At 45.8% G+C, this 15,907-nt stretch overlaps 36 non-coding genes across 36 annotated transcripts; all 36 read right to left on the bottom strand.

Moving 5' to 3' along the window:
• Nucleotides 1-190: 190 nt before the first annotated feature.
• Nucleotides 191-272, bottom strand: trnas-gcu (transfer RNA serine (anticodon GCU)). The gene has a single exon. It is a non-coding gene; the product is annotated as a tRNA-Ser (tRNA).
• Nucleotides 273-567: 295 nt separating this feature from the next.
• trnas-gcu (transfer RNA serine (anticodon GCU)) lies at nt 568-649 on the bottom strand. Its single transcript has one exon. It is a non-coding gene; the product is annotated as a tRNA-Ser (tRNA).
• Nucleotides 650-783: 134 nt separating this feature from the next.
• Nucleotides 784-865, bottom strand: trnas-gcu (transfer RNA serine (anticodon GCU)). Its single transcript has one exon. It is a non-coding gene; the product is annotated as a tRNA-Ser (tRNA).
• A 511-nt stretch (nt 866-1,376) lies between these two features.
• Nucleotides 1,377-1,458, bottom strand: trnas-gcu (transfer RNA serine (anticodon GCU)). Its single transcript has one exon. It is a non-coding gene; the product is annotated as a tRNA-Ser (tRNA).
• A 295-nt stretch (nt 1,459-1,753) lies between these two features.
• trnas-gcu (transfer RNA serine (anticodon GCU)) lies at nt 1,754-1,835 on the bottom strand. Its single transcript has one exon. It is a non-coding gene; the product is annotated as a tRNA-Ser (tRNA).
• Nucleotides 1,836-1,969: 134 nt separating this feature from the next.
• On the bottom strand, nt 1,970-2,051 carry trnas-gcu (transfer RNA serine (anticodon GCU)). Its single transcript has one exon. It is a non-coding gene; the product is annotated as a tRNA-Ser (tRNA).
• A 295-nt stretch (nt 2,052-2,346) lies between these two features.
• Nucleotides 2,347-2,428, bottom strand: trnas-gcu (transfer RNA serine (anticodon GCU)). The gene has a single exon. It is a non-coding gene; the product is annotated as a tRNA-Ser (tRNA).
• A 295-nt stretch (nt 2,429-2,723) lies between these two features.
• Nucleotides 2,724-2,805, bottom strand: trnas-gcu (transfer RNA serine (anticodon GCU)). Its single transcript has one exon. It is a non-coding gene; the product is annotated as a tRNA-Ser (tRNA).
• A 134-nt stretch (nt 2,806-2,939) lies between these two features.
• On the bottom strand, nt 2,940-3,021 carry trnas-gcu (transfer RNA serine (anticodon GCU)). The gene has a single exon. It is a non-coding gene; the product is annotated as a tRNA-Ser (tRNA).
• Nucleotides 3,022-3,532: 511 nt separating this feature from the next.
• On the bottom strand, nt 3,533-3,614 carry trnas-gcu (transfer RNA serine (anticodon GCU)). The gene has a single exon. It is a non-coding gene; the product is annotated as a tRNA-Ser (tRNA).
• A 295-nt stretch (nt 3,615-3,909) lies between these two features.
• On the bottom strand, nt 3,910-3,991 carry trnas-gcu (transfer RNA serine (anticodon GCU)). The gene has a single exon. It is a non-coding gene; the product is annotated as a tRNA-Ser (tRNA).
• Nucleotides 3,992-4,286: 295 nt separating this feature from the next.
• On the bottom strand, nt 4,287-4,368 carry trnas-gcu (transfer RNA serine (anticodon GCU)). Its single transcript has one exon. It is a non-coding gene; the product is annotated as a tRNA-Ser (tRNA).
• A 295-nt stretch (nt 4,369-4,663) lies between these two features.
• On the bottom strand, nt 4,664-4,745 carry trnas-gcu (transfer RNA serine (anticodon GCU)). The gene has a single exon. It is a non-coding gene; the product is annotated as a tRNA-Ser (tRNA).
• A 134-nt stretch (nt 4,746-4,879) lies between these two features.
• trnas-gcu (transfer RNA serine (anticodon GCU)) lies at nt 4,880-4,961 on the bottom strand. The gene has a single exon. It is a non-coding gene; the product is annotated as a tRNA-Ser (tRNA).
• Nucleotides 4,962-5,472: 511 nt separating this feature from the next.
• trnas-gcu (transfer RNA serine (anticodon GCU)) lies at nt 5,473-5,554 on the bottom strand. Its single transcript has one exon. It is a non-coding gene; the product is annotated as a tRNA-Ser (tRNA).
• Nucleotides 5,555-5,849: 295 nt separating this feature from the next.
• On the bottom strand, nt 5,850-5,931 carry trnas-gcu (transfer RNA serine (anticodon GCU)). Its single transcript has one exon. It is a non-coding gene; the product is annotated as a tRNA-Ser (tRNA).
• A 134-nt stretch (nt 5,932-6,065) lies between these two features.
• trnas-gcu (transfer RNA serine (anticodon GCU)) lies at nt 6,066-6,147 on the bottom strand. Its single transcript has one exon. It is a non-coding gene; the product is annotated as a tRNA-Ser (tRNA).
• A 295-nt stretch (nt 6,148-6,442) lies between these two features.
• On the bottom strand, nt 6,443-6,524 carry trnas-gcu (transfer RNA serine (anticodon GCU)). Its single transcript has one exon. It is a non-coding gene; the product is annotated as a tRNA-Ser (tRNA).
• Nucleotides 6,525-6,658: 134 nt separating this feature from the next.
• Nucleotides 6,659-6,740, bottom strand: trnas-gcu (transfer RNA serine (anticodon GCU)). Its single transcript has one exon. It is a non-coding gene; the product is annotated as a tRNA-Ser (tRNA).
• A 295-nt stretch (nt 6,741-7,035) lies between these two features.
• Nucleotides 7,036-7,117, bottom strand: trnas-gcu (transfer RNA serine (anticodon GCU)). Its single transcript has one exon. It is a non-coding gene; the product is annotated as a tRNA-Ser (tRNA).
• Nucleotides 7,118-7,628: 511 nt separating this feature from the next.
• trnas-gcu (transfer RNA serine (anticodon GCU)) lies at nt 7,629-7,710 on the bottom strand. The gene has a single exon. It is a non-coding gene; the product is annotated as a tRNA-Ser (tRNA).
• A 295-nt stretch (nt 7,711-8,005) lies between these two features.
• trnas-gcu (transfer RNA serine (anticodon GCU)) lies at nt 8,006-8,087 on the bottom strand. Its single transcript has one exon. It is a non-coding gene; the product is annotated as a tRNA-Ser (tRNA).
• Nucleotides 8,088-8,221: 134 nt separating this feature from the next.
• On the bottom strand, nt 8,222-8,303 carry trnas-gcu (transfer RNA serine (anticodon GCU)). Its single transcript has one exon. It is a non-coding gene; the product is annotated as a tRNA-Ser (tRNA).
• Nucleotides 8,304-8,814: 511 nt separating this feature from the next.
• On the bottom strand, nt 8,815-8,896 carry trnas-gcu (transfer RNA serine (anticodon GCU)). Its single transcript has one exon. It is a non-coding gene; the product is annotated as a tRNA-Ser (tRNA).
• Nucleotides 8,897-9,407: 511 nt separating this feature from the next.
• Nucleotides 9,408-9,489, bottom strand: trnas-gcu (transfer RNA serine (anticodon GCU)). Its single transcript has one exon. It is a non-coding gene; the product is annotated as a tRNA-Ser (tRNA).
• A 295-nt stretch (nt 9,490-9,784) lies between these two features.
• Nucleotides 9,785-9,866, bottom strand: trnas-gcu (transfer RNA serine (anticodon GCU)). The gene has a single exon. It is a non-coding gene; the product is annotated as a tRNA-Ser (tRNA).
• Nucleotides 9,867-10,000: 134 nt separating this feature from the next.
• trnas-gcu (transfer RNA serine (anticodon GCU)) lies at nt 10,001-10,082 on the bottom strand. The gene has a single exon. It is a non-coding gene; the product is annotated as a tRNA-Ser (tRNA).
• A 511-nt stretch (nt 10,083-10,593) lies between these two features.
• On the bottom strand, nt 10,594-10,675 carry trnas-gcu (transfer RNA serine (anticodon GCU)). Its single transcript has one exon. It is a non-coding gene; the product is annotated as a tRNA-Ser (tRNA).
• Nucleotides 10,676-10,970: 295 nt separating this feature from the next.
• trnas-gcu (transfer RNA serine (anticodon GCU)) lies at nt 10,971-11,052 on the bottom strand. The gene has a single exon. It is a non-coding gene; the product is annotated as a tRNA-Ser (tRNA).
• A 134-nt stretch (nt 11,053-11,186) lies between these two features.
• trnas-gcu (transfer RNA serine (anticodon GCU)) lies at nt 11,187-11,268 on the bottom strand. The gene has a single exon. It is a non-coding gene; the product is annotated as a tRNA-Ser (tRNA).
• A 295-nt stretch (nt 11,269-11,563) lies between these two features.
• On the bottom strand, nt 11,564-11,645 carry trnas-gcu (transfer RNA serine (anticodon GCU)). The gene has a single exon. It is a non-coding gene; the product is annotated as a tRNA-Ser (tRNA).
• Nucleotides 11,646-11,940: 295 nt separating this feature from the next.
• Nucleotides 11,941-12,022, bottom strand: trnas-gcu (transfer RNA serine (anticodon GCU)). The gene has a single exon. It is a non-coding gene; the product is annotated as a tRNA-Ser (tRNA).
• A 134-nt stretch (nt 12,023-12,156) lies between these two features.
• On the bottom strand, nt 12,157-12,238 carry trnas-gcu (transfer RNA serine (anticodon GCU)). The gene has a single exon. It is a non-coding gene; the product is annotated as a tRNA-Ser (tRNA).
• A 295-nt stretch (nt 12,239-12,533) lies between these two features.
• trnas-gcu (transfer RNA serine (anticodon GCU)) lies at nt 12,534-12,615 on the bottom strand. The gene has a single exon. It is a non-coding gene; the product is annotated as a tRNA-Ser (tRNA).
• A 134-nt stretch (nt 12,616-12,749) lies between these two features.
• On the bottom strand, nt 12,750-12,831 carry trnas-gcu (transfer RNA serine (anticodon GCU)). Its single transcript has one exon. It is a non-coding gene; the product is annotated as a tRNA-Ser (tRNA).
• A 295-nt stretch (nt 12,832-13,126) lies between these two features.
• Nucleotides 13,127-13,208, bottom strand: trnas-gcu (transfer RNA serine (anticodon GCU)). Its single transcript has one exon. It is a non-coding gene; the product is annotated as a tRNA-Ser (tRNA).
• Nucleotides 13,209-15,907: the final 2,699 nt, after the last annotated feature.

A 15,907-nucleotide genomic window follows, 5' to 3' on the forward strand; every position in this document is an offset into this window, starting at 1 on the left:
AATGTGTCAGCAGTCCATCGCCATAACCACTCGGCCACCTCGTCACTGAGTCACAATGAGTGGAAAGTTTTCCAAAGGAAAAGCATTGAGCTTTGACATTACTGATTATCTTTAGCAGTTACGAGGTCAAAATATGCCCCTTAACGATACTGTATCTTTGGAAAGAGATGACACCCTTTGCAAATGCAATCGACGAGGATGGGATTCGAACCCACGCGTGCAGAGCACAATGGATTAGCAGTCCATCGCCTTAACCACTCGGCCACCTCGTCACTGGGCACATTCAGTGGAATGTTTTCTGACGGAAAGTTATCGAGGTTTCACATTGCTGATTATTTGTGGCAGTTGTGAGATAGGGCATCAAATATCCCAAGCACAATGTGTCAGCAGTCCATCGCCATAACCACTCGGCCACCTCGTCACTGAGTCACAATGAGTGGAAAGTTTTCCAAAGGAAAGGCATTGAGCTTTGACATTACTGATTATCTTTAGCAGTTACGAGGTCAAAATATGCCCCTTAACGATACTGTATCTTTGGAAAGAGATGACACCCTTTGCAAATGCAATCGACGAGGATGGGATTCGAACCCACGCGTGCAGAGCACAATGGATTAGCAGTCCATCGCCTTAACCACTCGGCCACCTCGTCAGTGACTCACGGCGAGTGGAAAGTTTTCCAATAGAAAACCGCTGAGGTTTGATGTCAGTTATTATATAGTAGCAGTTATGAGATAGGTGAAAACATGGCCCTTAATGATAGTGCATCTTCGGAAAGAATAGAATCGACGAGGATGGGATTCGAACCCACGCGTGCAGAGCACAATGGATTAGCAGTCCATCGCCTTAACCACTCGGCCACCTCGTCACTGGGCACATTCAGTGGAATGTTTTCTGACGGAAAGTTATCGAGGTTTCACATTGCTGATTATTTGTGGCAGTTGTGAGATAGGGCATCAAATATCCCAAGCACAATGTGTCAGCAGTCCATCGCCATAACCACTCGGCCACCTCGTCACTGAGTCACAATGAGTGGAAAGTTTTCCAAAGGAAAAGCATTGAGCTTTGACATTACTGATTATCTTTAGCAGTTACGAGGTCAAAATATGCCCCTTAACGATACTGTATCTTTGGAAAGAGATGACACTCTTTGCAAATGCAATCGACGAGGATGGGATTCGACCCCACGCGTGCAGAGCACAATGGATTAGCAGTCCATCGCCTTAACCACTCGGCCACCTCGTCAGTGACTCACGGCGAGTGGAAAGTTTTCCAATAGAAAACCGCTGAGGTTTGATGTCAGTTATTATATAGTAGCAGTTATGAGATAGGTGAAAACATGGCCCTTAATGATAGTGCATCTTCGGAAAGAATAGAATCGACGAGGATGGGATTCGAACCCACGCGTGCAGAGCACAATGGATTAGCAGTCCATCGCCTTAACCACTCGGCCACCTCGTCACTGGGCACATTCAGTGGAATGTTTTCTGACGGAAAGTTATCGAGGTTTCACATTGCTGATTATTTGTGGCAGTTGTGAGATAGGGCATCAAATATCCCAAGCACAATGTGTCAGCAGTCCATCGCCATAACCACTCGGCCACCTCGTCACTGAGTCACAATGAGTGGAAAGTTTTCCAAAGGAAAAGCATTGAGCTTTGACATTACTGATTATCTTTAGCAGTTACGAGGTCAAAATATGCCCCTTAACGATACTGTATCTTTGGAAAGAGATGACACCCTTTGCAAATGCAATCGACGAGGATGGGATTCGAACCCACGCGTGCAGAGCACAATGGATTAGCAGTCCATCGCCTTAACCACTCGGCCACCTCGTCAGTGACTCACGGCGAGTGGAAAGTTTTCCAATAGAAAACCGCTGAGGTTTGATGTCTGTTATTATATAGTAGCAGTTATGAGATAGGTGAAAACATGGCCCTTAATGATAGTGCATCTTCGGAAAGAATAGAATCGACGAGGATGGGATTCGAACCCACGCGTGCAGAGCACAATGGATTAGCAGTCCATCGCCTTAACCACTCGGCCACCTCGTCACAGGGCACATTATGTGGAATGTTTTCTGACGGAAAGTTATCGAGGTTTCACATTGCTGATTATTTGTGGCAGTTGTGAGATAGGGCATCAAATATCCCAAGCACAATGTGTCAGCAGTCCATCGCCATAACCACTCGGCCACCTCGTCACTGAGTCACAATGAGTGGAAAGTTTTCCAAAGGAAAAGCATTGAGCTTTGACATTACTGATTATCTTTAGCAGTTACGAGGTCAAAATATGCCCCTTAACGATACTGTATCTTTGGAAAGAGATGACACCCTTTGCAAATGCAATCGACGAGGATGGGATTCGAACCCACGCGTGCAGAGCACAATGGATTAGCAGTCCATCGCCTTAACCACTCGGCCACCTCGTCACTGGGCACATTCAGTGGAATGTTTTCTGACGGAAAGTTATCGAGGTTTCACATTGCTGATTATTTGTGGCAGTTGTGAGATAGGGCATCAAATATCCCAAGCACAATGTGTCAGCAGTCCATCGCCATAACCACTCGGCCACCTCGTCACTGAGTCACAATGAGTGGAAAGTTTTCCAAAGGAAAGGCATTGAGCTTTGACATTACTGATTATCTTTAGCAGTTACGAGGTCAAAATATGCCCCTTAACGATACTGTATCTTTGGAAAGAGATGACACCCTTTGCAAATGCAATCGACGAGGATGGGATTCGAACCCACGCGTGCAGAGCACAATGGATTAGCAGTCCATCGCCTTAACCACTCGGCCACCTCGTCAGTGACTCACGGCGAGTGGAAAGTTTTCCAATAGAAAACCGCTGAGGTTTGATGTCAGTTATTATATAGTAGCAGTTATGAGATAGGTGAAAACATGGCCCTTAATGATAGTGCATCTTCGGAAAGAATAGAATCGACGAGGATGGGATTCGAACCCACGCGTGCAGAGCACAATGGATTAGCAGTCCATCGCCTTAACCACTCGGCCACCTCGTCACTGGGCACATTCAGTGGAATGTTTTCTGACGGAAAGTTATCGAGGTTTCACATTGCTGATTATTTGTGGCAGTTGTGAGATAGGGCATCAAATATCCCAAGCACAATGTGTCAGCAGTCCATCGCCATAACCACTCGGCCACCTCGTCACTGAGTCACAATGAGTGGAAAGTTTTCCAAAGGAAAAGCATTGAGCTTTGACATTACTGATTATCTTTAGCAGTTACGAGGTCAAAATATGCCCCTTAACGATACTGTATCTTTGGAAAGAGATGACACTCTTTGCAAATGCAATCGACGAGGATGGGATTCGACCCCACGCGTGCAGAGCACAATGGATTAGCAGTCCATCGCCTTAACCACTCGGCCACCTCGTCAGTGACTCACGGCGAGTGGAAAGTTTTCCAATAGAAAACCGCTGAGGTTTGATGTCAGTTATTATATAGTAGCAGTTATGAGATAGGTGAAAACATGGCCCTTAATGATAGTGCATCTTCGGAAAGAATAGAATCGACGAGGATGGGATTCGAACCCACGCGTGCAGAGCACAATGGATTAGCAGTCCATCGCCTTAACCACTCGGCCACCTCGTCACTGGGCACATTCAGTGGAATGTTTTCTGACGGAAAGTTATCGAGGTTTCACATTGCTGATTATTTGTGGCAGTTGTGAGATAGGGCATCAAATATCCCAAGCACAATGTGTCAGCAGTCCATCGCCATAACCACTCGGCCACCTCGTCACTGAGTCACAATGAGTGGAAAGTTTTCCAAATGAAAAGCATTGAGCTTTGACATTACTGATTATCTTTAGCAGTTACGAGGTCAAAATACGCCCCTTAACGATACTGTATCTTTGGAAAGAGATGACACCCTTTGCAAATGCAATCGACGAGGATGGGATTCGAACCCACGCGTGCAGAGCACAATGGATTAGCAGTCCATCGCCTTAACCACTCGGCCACCTCGTCACTGGGCACATTATGTGGAATGTTTTCTGACGGAAAGTTATCGAGGTTTCACATTGCTGATTATTTGTGGCAGTTGTGAGATAGGGCATCAAATATCCCAAGCACAATGTGTCAGCAGTCCATCGCCATAACCACTCGGCCACCTCGTCACTGAGTCACAATGAGTGGAAAGTTTTCCAAAGGAAAAGCATTGAGCTTTGACATTACTGATTATCTTTAGCAGTTACGAGGTCAAAATATGCCCCTTAACGATACTGTATCTTTGGAAAGAGATGACACCCTTTGCAAATGCAATCGACGAGGATGGGATTCGAACCCACGCGTGCAGAGCACAATGGATTAGCAGTCCATCGCCTTAACCACTCGGCCACCTCGTCACTGGGCACATTCAGTGGAATGTTTTCTGACGGAAAGTTATCGAGGTTTCACATTGCTGATTATTTGTGGCAGTTGTGAGATAGGGCATCAAATATCCCAAGCACAATGTGTCAGCAGTCCATCGCCATAACCACTCGGCCACCTCGTCACTGAGTCACAATGAGTGGAAAGTTTTCCAAAGGAAAGGCATTGAGCTTTGACATTACTGATTATCTTTAGCAGTTACGAGGTCAAAATATGCCCCTTAACGATACTGTATCTTTGGAAAGAGATGACACCCTTTGCAAATGCAATCGACGAGGATGGGATTCGAACCCACGCGTGCAGAGCACAATGGATTAGCAGTCCATCGCCTTAACCACTCGGCCACCTCGTCAGTGACTCACGGCGAGTGGAAAGTTTTCCAATAGAAAACCGCTGAGGTTTGATGTCAGTTATTATATAGTAGCAGTTATGAGATAGGTGAAAACATGGCCCTTAATGATAGTGCATCTTCGGAAAGAATAGAATCGACGAGGATGGGATTCGAACCCACGCGTGCAGAGCACAATGGATTAGCAGTCCATCGCCTTAACCACTCGGCCACCTCGTCACTGGGCACATTCAGTGGAATGTTTTCTGACGGAAAGTTATCGAGGTTTCACATTGCTGATTATTTGTGGCAGTTGTGAGATAGGGCATCAAATATCCCAAGCACAATGTGTCAGCAGTCCATCGCCATAACCACTCGGCCACCTCGTCACTGAGTCACAATGAGTGGAAAGTTTTCCAAAGGAAAAGCATTGAGCTTTGACATTACTGATTATCTTTAGCAGTTACGAGGTCAAAATATGCCCCTTAACGATACTGTATCTTTGGAAAGAGATGACACTCTTTGCAAATGCAATCGACGAGGATGGGATTCGACCCCACGCGTGCAGAGCACAATGGATTAGCAGTCCATCGCCTTAACCACTCGGCCACCTCGTCAGTGACTCACGGCGAGTGGAAAGTTTTCCAATAGAAAACCGCTGAGGTTTGATGTCAGTTATTATATAGTAGCAGTTATGAGATAGGTGAAAACATGGCCCTTAATGATAGTGCATCTTCGGAAAGAATAGAATCGACGAGGATGGGATTCGAACCCACGCGTGCAGAGCACAATGGATTAGCAGTCCATCGCCTTAACCACTCGGCCACCTCGTCACTGGGCACATTCAGTGGAATGTTTTCTGACGGAAAGTTATCGAGGTTTCACATTGCTGATTATTTGTGGCAGTTGTGAGATAGGGCATCAAATATCCCAAGCACAATGTGTCAGCAGTCCATCGCCATAACCACTCGGCCACCTCGTCACTGAGTCACAATGAGTGGAAAGTTTTCCAAAGGAAAAGCATTGAGCTTTGACATTACTGATTATCTTTAGCAGTTACGAGGTCAAAATATGCCCCTTAACGATACTGTATCTTTGGAAAGAGATGACACCCTTTGCAAATGCAATCGACGAGGATGGGATTCGAACCCACGCGTGCAGAGCACAATGGATTAGCAGTCCATCGCCTTAACCACTCGGCCACCTCGTCAGTGCCTCACGGCGAGTGGAAAGTTTTCCAATAGAAAACCGCTGAGGTTTGATGTCTGTTATTATATAGTAGCAGTTATGAGATAGGTGAAAACATGGCCCTTAATGATAGTGCATCTTCGGAAAGAACAGAATCGACGAGGATGGGATTCGAACCCACGCGTGCAGAGCACAATGGATTAGCAGTCCATCGCCTTAACCACTCGGCCACCTCGTCACTGGGCACATTATGTGGAATGTTTTCTGACGGAAAGTTATCGAGGTTTCACATTGCTGATTATTTGTGGCAGTTGTGAGATAGGGCATCAAATATCCCAAGCACAATGTGTCAGCAGTCCATCGCCATAACCACTCGGCCACCTCGTCACTGAGTCACAATGAGTGGAAAGTTTTCCAAAGGAAAAGCATTGAGCTTTGACATTACTGATTATCTTTAGCAGTTACGAGATCAAAATATGCCCCTTAACGATACTGTATCTTTGGAAAGAGATGACACCCTTTGCAAATGCAATCGACGAGGATGGGATTCGAACCCACGCGTGCAGAGCACAATGGATTAGCAGTCCATCGCCTTAACCACTCGGCCACCTCGTCAGTGACTCACGGCGAGTGGAAAGTTTTCCAATAGAAAACCGCTGAGGTTTGATGTCAGTTATTATATAGTAGCAGTTATGAGATAGGTGAAAACATGGCCCTTAATGATAGTGCATCTTCGGAAAGAATAGAATCGACGAGGATGGGATTCGAACCCACGCGTGCAGAGCACAATGGATTAGCAGTCCATCGCCTTAACCACTCGGCCACCTCGTCACTGGGCACATTCAGTGGAATGTTTTCTGACGGAAAGTTATCGAGGTTTCACATTGCTGATTATTTGTGGCAGTTGTGAGATAGGGCATCAAATATCCCAAGCACAATGTGTCAGCAGTCCATCGCCATAACCACTCGGCCACCTCGTCACTGAGTCACAATGAGTGGAAAGTTTTCCAAATGAAAAGCATTGAGCTTTGACATTACTGATTATCTTTAGCAGTTACGAGGTCAAAATACGCCCCTTAACGATACTGTATCTTTGGAAAGAGATGACACCCTTTGCAAATGCAATCGACGAGGATGGGATTCGAACCCACGCGTGCAGAGCACAATGGATTAGCAGTCCATCGCCTTAACCACTCGGCCACCTCGTCACTGGGCACATTCAGTGGAATGTTTTCTGACGGAAAGTTATCGAGGTTTCACATTGCTGATTATTTGTGGCAGTTGTGAGATAGGGCATCAAATATCCCAAGCACAATGTGTCAGCAGTCCATCGCCATAACCACTCGGCCACCTCGTCACTGAGTCACAATGAGTGGAAAGTTTTCCAAAGGAAAAGCATTGAGCTTTGACATTACTGATTATCTTTAGCAGTTACGAGGTCAAAATATGCCCCTTAACGATACTGTATCTTTGGAAAGAGATGACACCCTTTGCAAATGCAATCGACGAGGATGGGATTCGAACCCACGCGTGCAGAGCACAATGGATTAGCAGTCCATCGCTTTAACCACTCGGCCACCTCGTCAGTGACTCACGGCGAGTGGAAAGTTTTCCAATAGAAAACCGCTGAGGTTTGATGTCTGTTATTATATAGTAGCAGTTATGAGATAGGTGAAAACATGGCCCTTAATGATAGTGCATCTTCGGAAAGAATAGAATCGACGAGGATGGGATTCGAACCCACGCGTGCAGAGCACAATGGATTAGCAGTCCATCGCCTTAACCACTCGGCCACCTCGTCACTGGGCACATTCAGTGGAATGTTTTCTGACGGAAAGTTATCGAGGTTTCACATTGCTGATTATTTGTGGCAGTTGTGAGATAGGGCATCAAATATCCCAAGCACAATGTGTCAGCAGTCCATCGCCATAACCACTCGGCCACCTCGTCACTGAGTGACAATGAGTGGAAAGTTTTCCAAAGGAAAAGCATTGAGCTTTGACATTACTGATTATCTTTAGCAGTTACGAGGTCAAAATATGCCCCTTAACGATACTGTATCTTTGGAAAGAGATGACACCCTTTGCAAATGCAATCGACGAGGATGGGATTCGAACCCACGCGTGCAGAGCACAATGGATTAGCAGTCCATCGCCTTAACCACTCGGCCACCTCGTCAGTGACTCACGGCGAGTGGAAAGTTTTCCAATAGAAAACCGCTGAGGTTTGATGTCTGTTATTATATAGTAGCAGTTATGAGATAGGTGAAAACATGGCCCTTAATGATAGTGCATCTTCGGAAAGAATAGAATCGACGAGGATGGGATTCGAACCCACGCGTGCAGAGCACAATGGATTAGCAGTCCATCGCCTTAACCACTCGGCCACCTCGTCACTGGGCACATTATGTGGAATGTTTTCTGACGGAAAGTTATCGAGGTTTCACATTGCTGATTATTTGTGGCAGTTGTGAGATAGGGCATCAAATATCCCAAGCACAATGTGTCAGCAGTCCATCGCCATAACCACTCGGCCACCTCGTCACTGAGTCACAATGAGTGGAAAGTTTTCCAAAGGAAAAGCATTGAGCTTTGACATTACTGATTATCTTTAGCAGTTACGAGGTCAAAATATGCCCCTTAACGATACTGTATCTTTGGAAAGAGATGACACCCTTTGCAAATGCAATCGACGAGGATGGGATTCGAACCCACGCGTGCAGAGCACAATGGATTAGCAGTCCATCGCCTTAACCACTCGGCCACCACGTCAGTGACTCACGGCGAGTGGAAAGTTTTCCAATAGAAAACCGCTGAGGTTTGATGTCAGTTATTATATAGTAGCAGTTATGAGATAGGTGAAAACATGGCCCTTAATGATAGTGCATCCTCGGAAAGAATAGAATCGACGAGGATGGGATTCGAACCCACGCGTGCAGAGCACAATGGATTAGCAGTCCATCGCCTTAACCACTCGGCCACCTCGTCACTGGGCACATTATGTGGAATGTTTTCTGACGGAAAGTTATCGAGGTTTCACATTGCTGATTATTTGTGGCAGTTGTGAGATAGGGCATCAAATATCCCAAGCACAATGTGTCAGCAGTCCATCGCCATAACCACTCGGCCACCTCGTCACTGAGTCACAATGAGTGGAAAGTTTTCCAAATGAAAAGCATTGAGCTTTGACATTACTGATTATCTTTAGCAGTTACGAGGTCAAAATACGCCCCTTAACGATACTGTATCTTTGGAAAGAGATGACACCCTTTGCAAATGCAATCGACGAGGATGGGATTCGAACCCACGCGTGCAGAGCACAATGGATTAGCAGTCCATCGCTTTAACCACTCGGCCACCTCGTCAGTGACTCACGGCGAGTGGAAAGTTTTCCAATAGAAAACCGCTGAGGTTTGATGTCTGTTATTATATAGTAGCAGTTATGAGATAGGTGAAAACATGGCCCTTAATGATAGTGCATCTTCGGAAAGAATAGAATCGACGAGGATGGGATTCGAACCCACGCGTGCAGAGCACAATGGATTAGCAGTCCATCGCCTTAACCACTCGGCCACCTCGTCACTGGGCACATTCAGTGGAATGTTTTCTGACGGAAAGTTATCGAGGTTTCACATTGCTGATTATTTGTGGCAGTTGTGAGATAGGGCATCAAATATCCCAAGCACAATGTGTCAGCAGTCCATCGCCATAACCACTCGGCCACCTCGTCACTGAGTGACAATGAGTGGAAAGTTTTCCAAAGGAAAAGCATTGAGCTTTGACATTACTGATTATCTTTAGCAGTTACGAGGTCAAAATATGCCCCTTAACGATACTGTATCTTTGGAAAGAGATGACACCCTTTGCAAATGCAATCGACGAGGATGGGATTCGAACCCACGCGTGCAGAGCACAATGGATTAGCAGTCCATCGCCTTAACCACTCGGCCACCTCGTCAGTGACTCACGGCGAGTGGAAAGTTTTCCAATAGAAAACCGCTGAGGTTTGATGTCTGTTATTATATAGTAGCAGTTATGAGATAGGTGAAAACATGGCCCTTAATGATAGTGCATCTTCGGAAAGAATAGAATCGACGAGGATGGGATTCGAACCCACGCGTGCAGAGCACAATGGATTAGCAGTCCATCGCCTTAACCACTCGGCCACCTCGTCACTGGGCACATTATGTGGAATGTTTTCTGACGGAAAGTTATCGAGGTTTCACATTGCTGATTATTTGTGGCAGTTGTGAGATAGGGCATCAAATATCCCAAGCACAATGTGTCAGCAGTCCATCGCCATAACCACTCGGCCACCTCGTCACTGAGTCACAATGAGTGGAAAGTTTTCCAAAGGAAAAGCATTGAGCTTTGACATTACTGATTATCTTTAGCAGTTACGAGGTCAAAATATGCCCCTTAACGATACTCTATCTTTGGAAAGAGATGACACCCTTTGCAAATGCAATCGACGAGGATGGGATTCGAACCCACGCGTGCAGAGCACAATGGATTAGCAGTCCATCGCCTTAACCACTCGGCCACCACGTCAGTGACTCACGGCGAGTGGAAAGTTTTCCAATAGAAAACCGCTGAGGTTTGATGTCAGTTATTATATAGTAGCAGTTATGAGATAGGTGAAAACATGGCCCTTAATGATAGTGCATCTTCGGAAAGAATAGAATCGACGAGGATGGGATTCGAACCCACGCGTGCAGAGCACAATGGATTAGCAGTCCATCGCCTTAACCACTCGGCCACCTCGTCACTGGGCACATTATGTGGAATGTTTTCTGACGGAAAGTTATCGAGGTTTCACATTGCTGATTATTTGTGGCAGTTGTGAGATAGGGCATCAAATATCCCAAGCACAATGTGTCAGCAGTCCATCGCCATAACCACTCGGCCACCTCGTCACTGAGTCACAATGAGTGGAAAGTTTTCCAAAGGAAAAGCATTGAGCTTTGACATTACTGATTATCTTTAGCAGTTACGAGGTCAAAATACGCCCCTTAACGATACTGTATCTTTGGAAAGAGATGACACCCTTTGCAAATGCAATCGACGAGGATGGGATTCGAACCCACGCGTGCAGAGCACAATGGATTAGCAGTCCATCGCCTTAACCACTCGGCCACCTCGTCAGTGACTCACGGCGAGTGGAAAGTTTTCCAATAGAAAACCGCTGAGGTTTGATGTCAGTTATTATATAGTAGCAGTTATGAGATAGGTGAAAACATGGCCCTTAATGATAGTGCATCTTCGGAAAGAATAGAATCGACGAGGATGGGATTCGAACCCACGCGTGCAGAGCACAATGGATTAGCAGTCCATCGCCTTAACCACTCGGCCACCTCGTCACTGGGCACATTCAGTGGAATGTTTTCTGACGGAAAGTTATCGAGGTTTCACATTGCTGATTATTTGTGGCAGTTGTGAGATAGGGCATCAAATATCCCAAGCACAATGTGTCAGCAGTCCATCGCCATAACCACTCGGCCACCTCGTCACTGAGTCACAATGAGTGGAAAGTTTTCCAAATGAAAAGCATTGAGCTTTGACATTACTGATTATCTTTAGCAGTTACGAGGTCAAAATACGCCCCTTAACGATACTGTATCTTTGGAAAGAGATGACACCCTTTGCAAATGCAATCGACGAGGATGGGATTCGAACCCACGCGTGCAGAGCACAATGGATTAGCAGTCCATCGCCTTAACCACTCGGCCACCTCGTCACTGGGCACATTCAGTGGAATGTTTTCTGACGGAAAGTTATCGAGGTTTCACATTGCTGATTATTTGTGGCAGTTGTGAGATAGGGCATCAAATATCCCAAGCACAATGTGTCAGCAGTCCATCGCCATAACCACTCGGCCACCTCGTCACTGAGTCACAATGAGTGGAAAGTTTTCCAAAGGAAAAGCATTGAGCTTTGACATTACTGATTATCTTTAGCAGTTACGAGGTCAAAATATGCCCCTTAACGATACTGTATCTTTGGAAAGAGATGACACCCTTTGCAAATGCAATCGACGAGGATGGGATTCGAACCCACGCGTGCAGAGCACAATGGATTAGCAGTCCATCGCCTTAACCACTCGGCCACCTCGTCAGTGCCTCACGGCGAGTGGAAAGTTTTCCAATAGAAAACCGCTGAGGTTTGATGTCTGTTATTATATAGTAGCAGTTATGAGATAGGTGAAAACATGGCCCTTAATGATAGTGCATCTTCGGAAAGAACAGAATCGACGAGGATGGGATTCGAACCCACGCGTGCAGAGCACAATGGATTAGCAGTCCATCGCCTTAACCACTCGGCCACCTCGTCACTGGGCACATTATGTGGAATGTTTTCTGACGGAAAGTTATCGAGGTTTCACATTGCTGATTATTTGTGGCAGTTGTGAGATAGGGCATCAAATATCCCAAGCACAATGTGTCAGCAGTCCATCGCCATAACCACTCGGCCACCTCGTCACTGAGTCACAATGAGTGGAAAGTTTTCCAAAGGAAAAGCATTGAGCTTTGACATTACTGATTATCTTTAGCAGTTACGAGGTCAAAATATGCCCCTTAACGATACTGTATCTTTGGAAAGAGATGACACCCTTTGCAAATGCAATCGACGAGGATGGGATTCGAACCCACGCGTGCAGAGCACAATGGATTAGCAGTCCATCGCCTTAACCACTCGGCCACCTCGTCAGTGACTCACGGCGAGTGGAAAGTTTTCCAATAGAAAACCGCTGAGGTTTGATGTCAGTTATTATATAGTAGCAGTTATGAGATAGGTGAAAACATGGCCCTTAATGATAGTGCATCTTCGGAAAGAATAGAATCGACGAGGATGGGATTCGAACCCACGCGTGCAGAGCACAATGGATTAGCAGTCCATCGCCTTAACCACTCGGCCACCTCGTCACTGGGCACATTCAGTGGAATGTTTTCTGACGGAAAGTTATCGAGGTTTCACATTGCTGATTATTTGTGGCAGTTGTGAGATAGGGCATCAAATATCCCAAGCACAATGTGTCAGCAGTCCATCGCCATAACCACTCGGCCACCTCGTCACTGAGTCACAATGAGTGGAAAGTTTTCCAAAGGAAAAGCATTGAGCTTTGACATTACTGATTATCTTTAGCAGTTACGAGGTCAAAATACGCCCCTTAACGATACTGTATCTTTGGAAAGAGATGACACCCTTTGCAAATGCAATCGACGAGGATGGGATTCGAACCCACGCGTGCAGAGCACAATGGATTAGCAGTCCATCGCCTTAACCACTCGGCCACCTCGTCACTGGGCACATTCAGTGGAATGTTTTCTGACGGAAAGTTATCGAGGTTTCACATTGCTGATTATTTGTGGCAGTTGTGAGATAGGGCATCAAATATCCCAAGCACAATGTGTCAGCAGTCCATCGCCATAACCACTCGGCCACCTCGTCACTGAGTCACAATGAGTGGAAAGTTTTCCAAAGGAAAAGCATTGAGCTTTGACATTACTGATTATCTTTAGCAGTTACGAGGTCAAAATATGCCCCTTAACGATACTGTATCTTTGGAAAGAGATGACACCCTTTGCAAATGCAATCGACGAGGATGGGATTCGAACCCACGCGTGCAGAGCACAATGGATTAGCAGTCCATCGCCTTAACCACTCGGCCAAAAATGGGGCAAAAGGGACTGCCCAGGGGGGGGGAAAGAAAAAAAAAGAGAGGAAAGAGGGGGGAAAGAGAGAAAAAGAAAAGGAGAAAAAAGGAGGAAAACGTACACTATATCAATTTGTATCTACTCTCTTATCTTCTCAACATTGTTTACACATAGTTGTGCATTTATTGCAAGGTTTATCATCACTTTAATTTTCATGTCTCTTGCGGGATTCGAACCTCTGCTGTGGCAATATCACTTGCATCTTCGCTTTTTCTCCAGTCTCACAGTGCATTCCGGAAGTACACAGGCAATGCATTTTGGGTAACGTAGTCATTTTTAACACAGGAACTCTTTTCCATACAAACCACCACAGTAGCAACCCTGTGATTATGCAATCATGCACATGAATGCATTTAAAGCACATTCTCTTGTAAATAAACATATTTTGTGATGTAAACAAATCAATATTCAAATAATTAACTCAAAATGTATCATGCTACATTTAAAGCTATAACAGTATTAATATTGTATAACTGTAAACATAAATAACTCATGTTTCCCCTCCTTTTTTTAAGTAAACTCAATTATTTGAGAGACTACATCTGTGTAGCACAAGTGAATAAAACAAATTCCAAATTGAGCAGAGTGTTGGGTTTTGTGAATAAATGTAAAATGATTCTGCAAGTAATTCTGGCTTTAGTTTTAACAATCACATTCAATGGATGACACTCACCGTCCTGGTATTCAAGAGGAAATGAAATAAAAACGTGAAGACTGTTCTTGGCTCAAATAAAATGATTAAACTTTATTCTAACAGACAGACAAACAACAGAGAGACAGACAGAGACGAACAACAGAGAGACAGACAAATGACAGAGAGAGAGAGAGAGAGAGAAGTAATGGTGACAGCAACTATACACTCTTCCTCCAGTCATCCAGGGTCAGTCCTGAGGCTGGACAGTACCACCGCCCCTTCAGCTGGGTGTGTCCAGTCCTTTTATTTTTGTCCTGGCCACACCCCTTACAGGTGTAGTGGTACTTTTCCTTTGTCAGCCTCTTCCGTGGCGGTTCCCCCCTTGACACTAGCTCCTCATCCTCCTGGGCAGCTTTATTCAGCCTCCAGGCACGTTGCCTTGGCTGGGATGGAAGGCACTCTGGAGGAGGTTGCTGCAATGGAGGAGCATAGGTAAATGGAGGAGCATGCGGAAATGGAGGAGCATGAGGAGCATGCGGAAATGGAGGAGCATGAGGAGCATGAGGAAATGGAGGAACATGCGGAAATGGAGGAGCATGCGGAAATGTATAGTGCGGATATGGAGGAGCATGCGGAAATGTAAAGTGCGGGTATGGAGGAGCATGCGGAAATGGAGGAGCATGCTGCAACTGAGGAGCTTGCTGGAATGGAGAAGCTGGCCCAAATTGTGGAGGCAACTGGGGAGGCGGAGATGGCGGAGAGAACACAGGCCTGTTTGCCGCTAGAGTGCGCTGGCGGGGGAAAGCTTCCCCCTCGTGGTTTTCAGGCTCCTCAAATGTCATCGCTTCATGTGTATGTTGCACAGGGGCAGCCGGAAGTGTGTTCATTGCAGGGAGAGGCTCCTTGGCCAGGTGCAGCTGTTTGGGAAGTACAGTGCCTTGCAGCAGCATGTCCCTGCCCTTCCTCTTATCCCTCCTAAGCAGCCTACAAGACAAACAATCATTATTTTATACATGTAAGCCTATCCTCTCTCCCTAAGGTTATTACATATTTTCTAACAAGCATGCAGGTTCATGAGGTTAAATCTTTATATACTGTCTTGACTGTATGGGAAAGGTAAATGAAATAACACATACCATGATGAGACTGTGGTGTTGTTAACCGGCACCAAAACCAGATTCGTCTGGTCCAGGACAACCCTGCTGTCCTCCAGCAGCTGTTTGATGTGGCTGTAGACGCTGACAATGGACTGAGGGATGGGCATGGTTTTCCCCTTTGTGTCCTTTGGCCTGTTGCGTGACTGTTCAAACTCTTTGGCAAGTCTGAGGCAAACACACTCACTGACTCTGTGTACTTCAGGGTCCTGAGCTGCTTGGCCGTGAGTCATGTATAGTCTGGGGGAGAGAAGGATGATATGATCTGGACTGTGAACAAGGATGTAAAGTCATGAAGAACCAAGTGACAATGACAATAGGGGTTGCAATAAAATAATTTACACTTAATAAATACTTTTCACAGTGACACGTGCAGTCTCTTAATCAATAATTTGTATTGAATCCAAAATCATAGCAAATTGTGGTCAAGCACCTCTCTGCCGCCTGCTGTCCAGGAGCAGAGCCACTCGGCTTCCTGGGTGCTCTCCACGGTCCC

The sequence above is a fragment of the Alosa pseudoharengus genome, unplaced genomic scaffold (genome assembly GCF_046254945.1).
Source record: "Alosa pseudoharengus isolate Yale_2024_CS ecotype anadromous, Long Island Sound unplaced genomic scaffold, YU_APseudo_1.1 YU_APseudo_1.1_scf_17, whole genome shotgun sequence".
Classification (NCBI taxonomy): Eukaryota; Metazoa; Chordata; class Actinopteri; order Clupeiformes; family Clupeidae; genus Alosa; species Alosa pseudoharengus.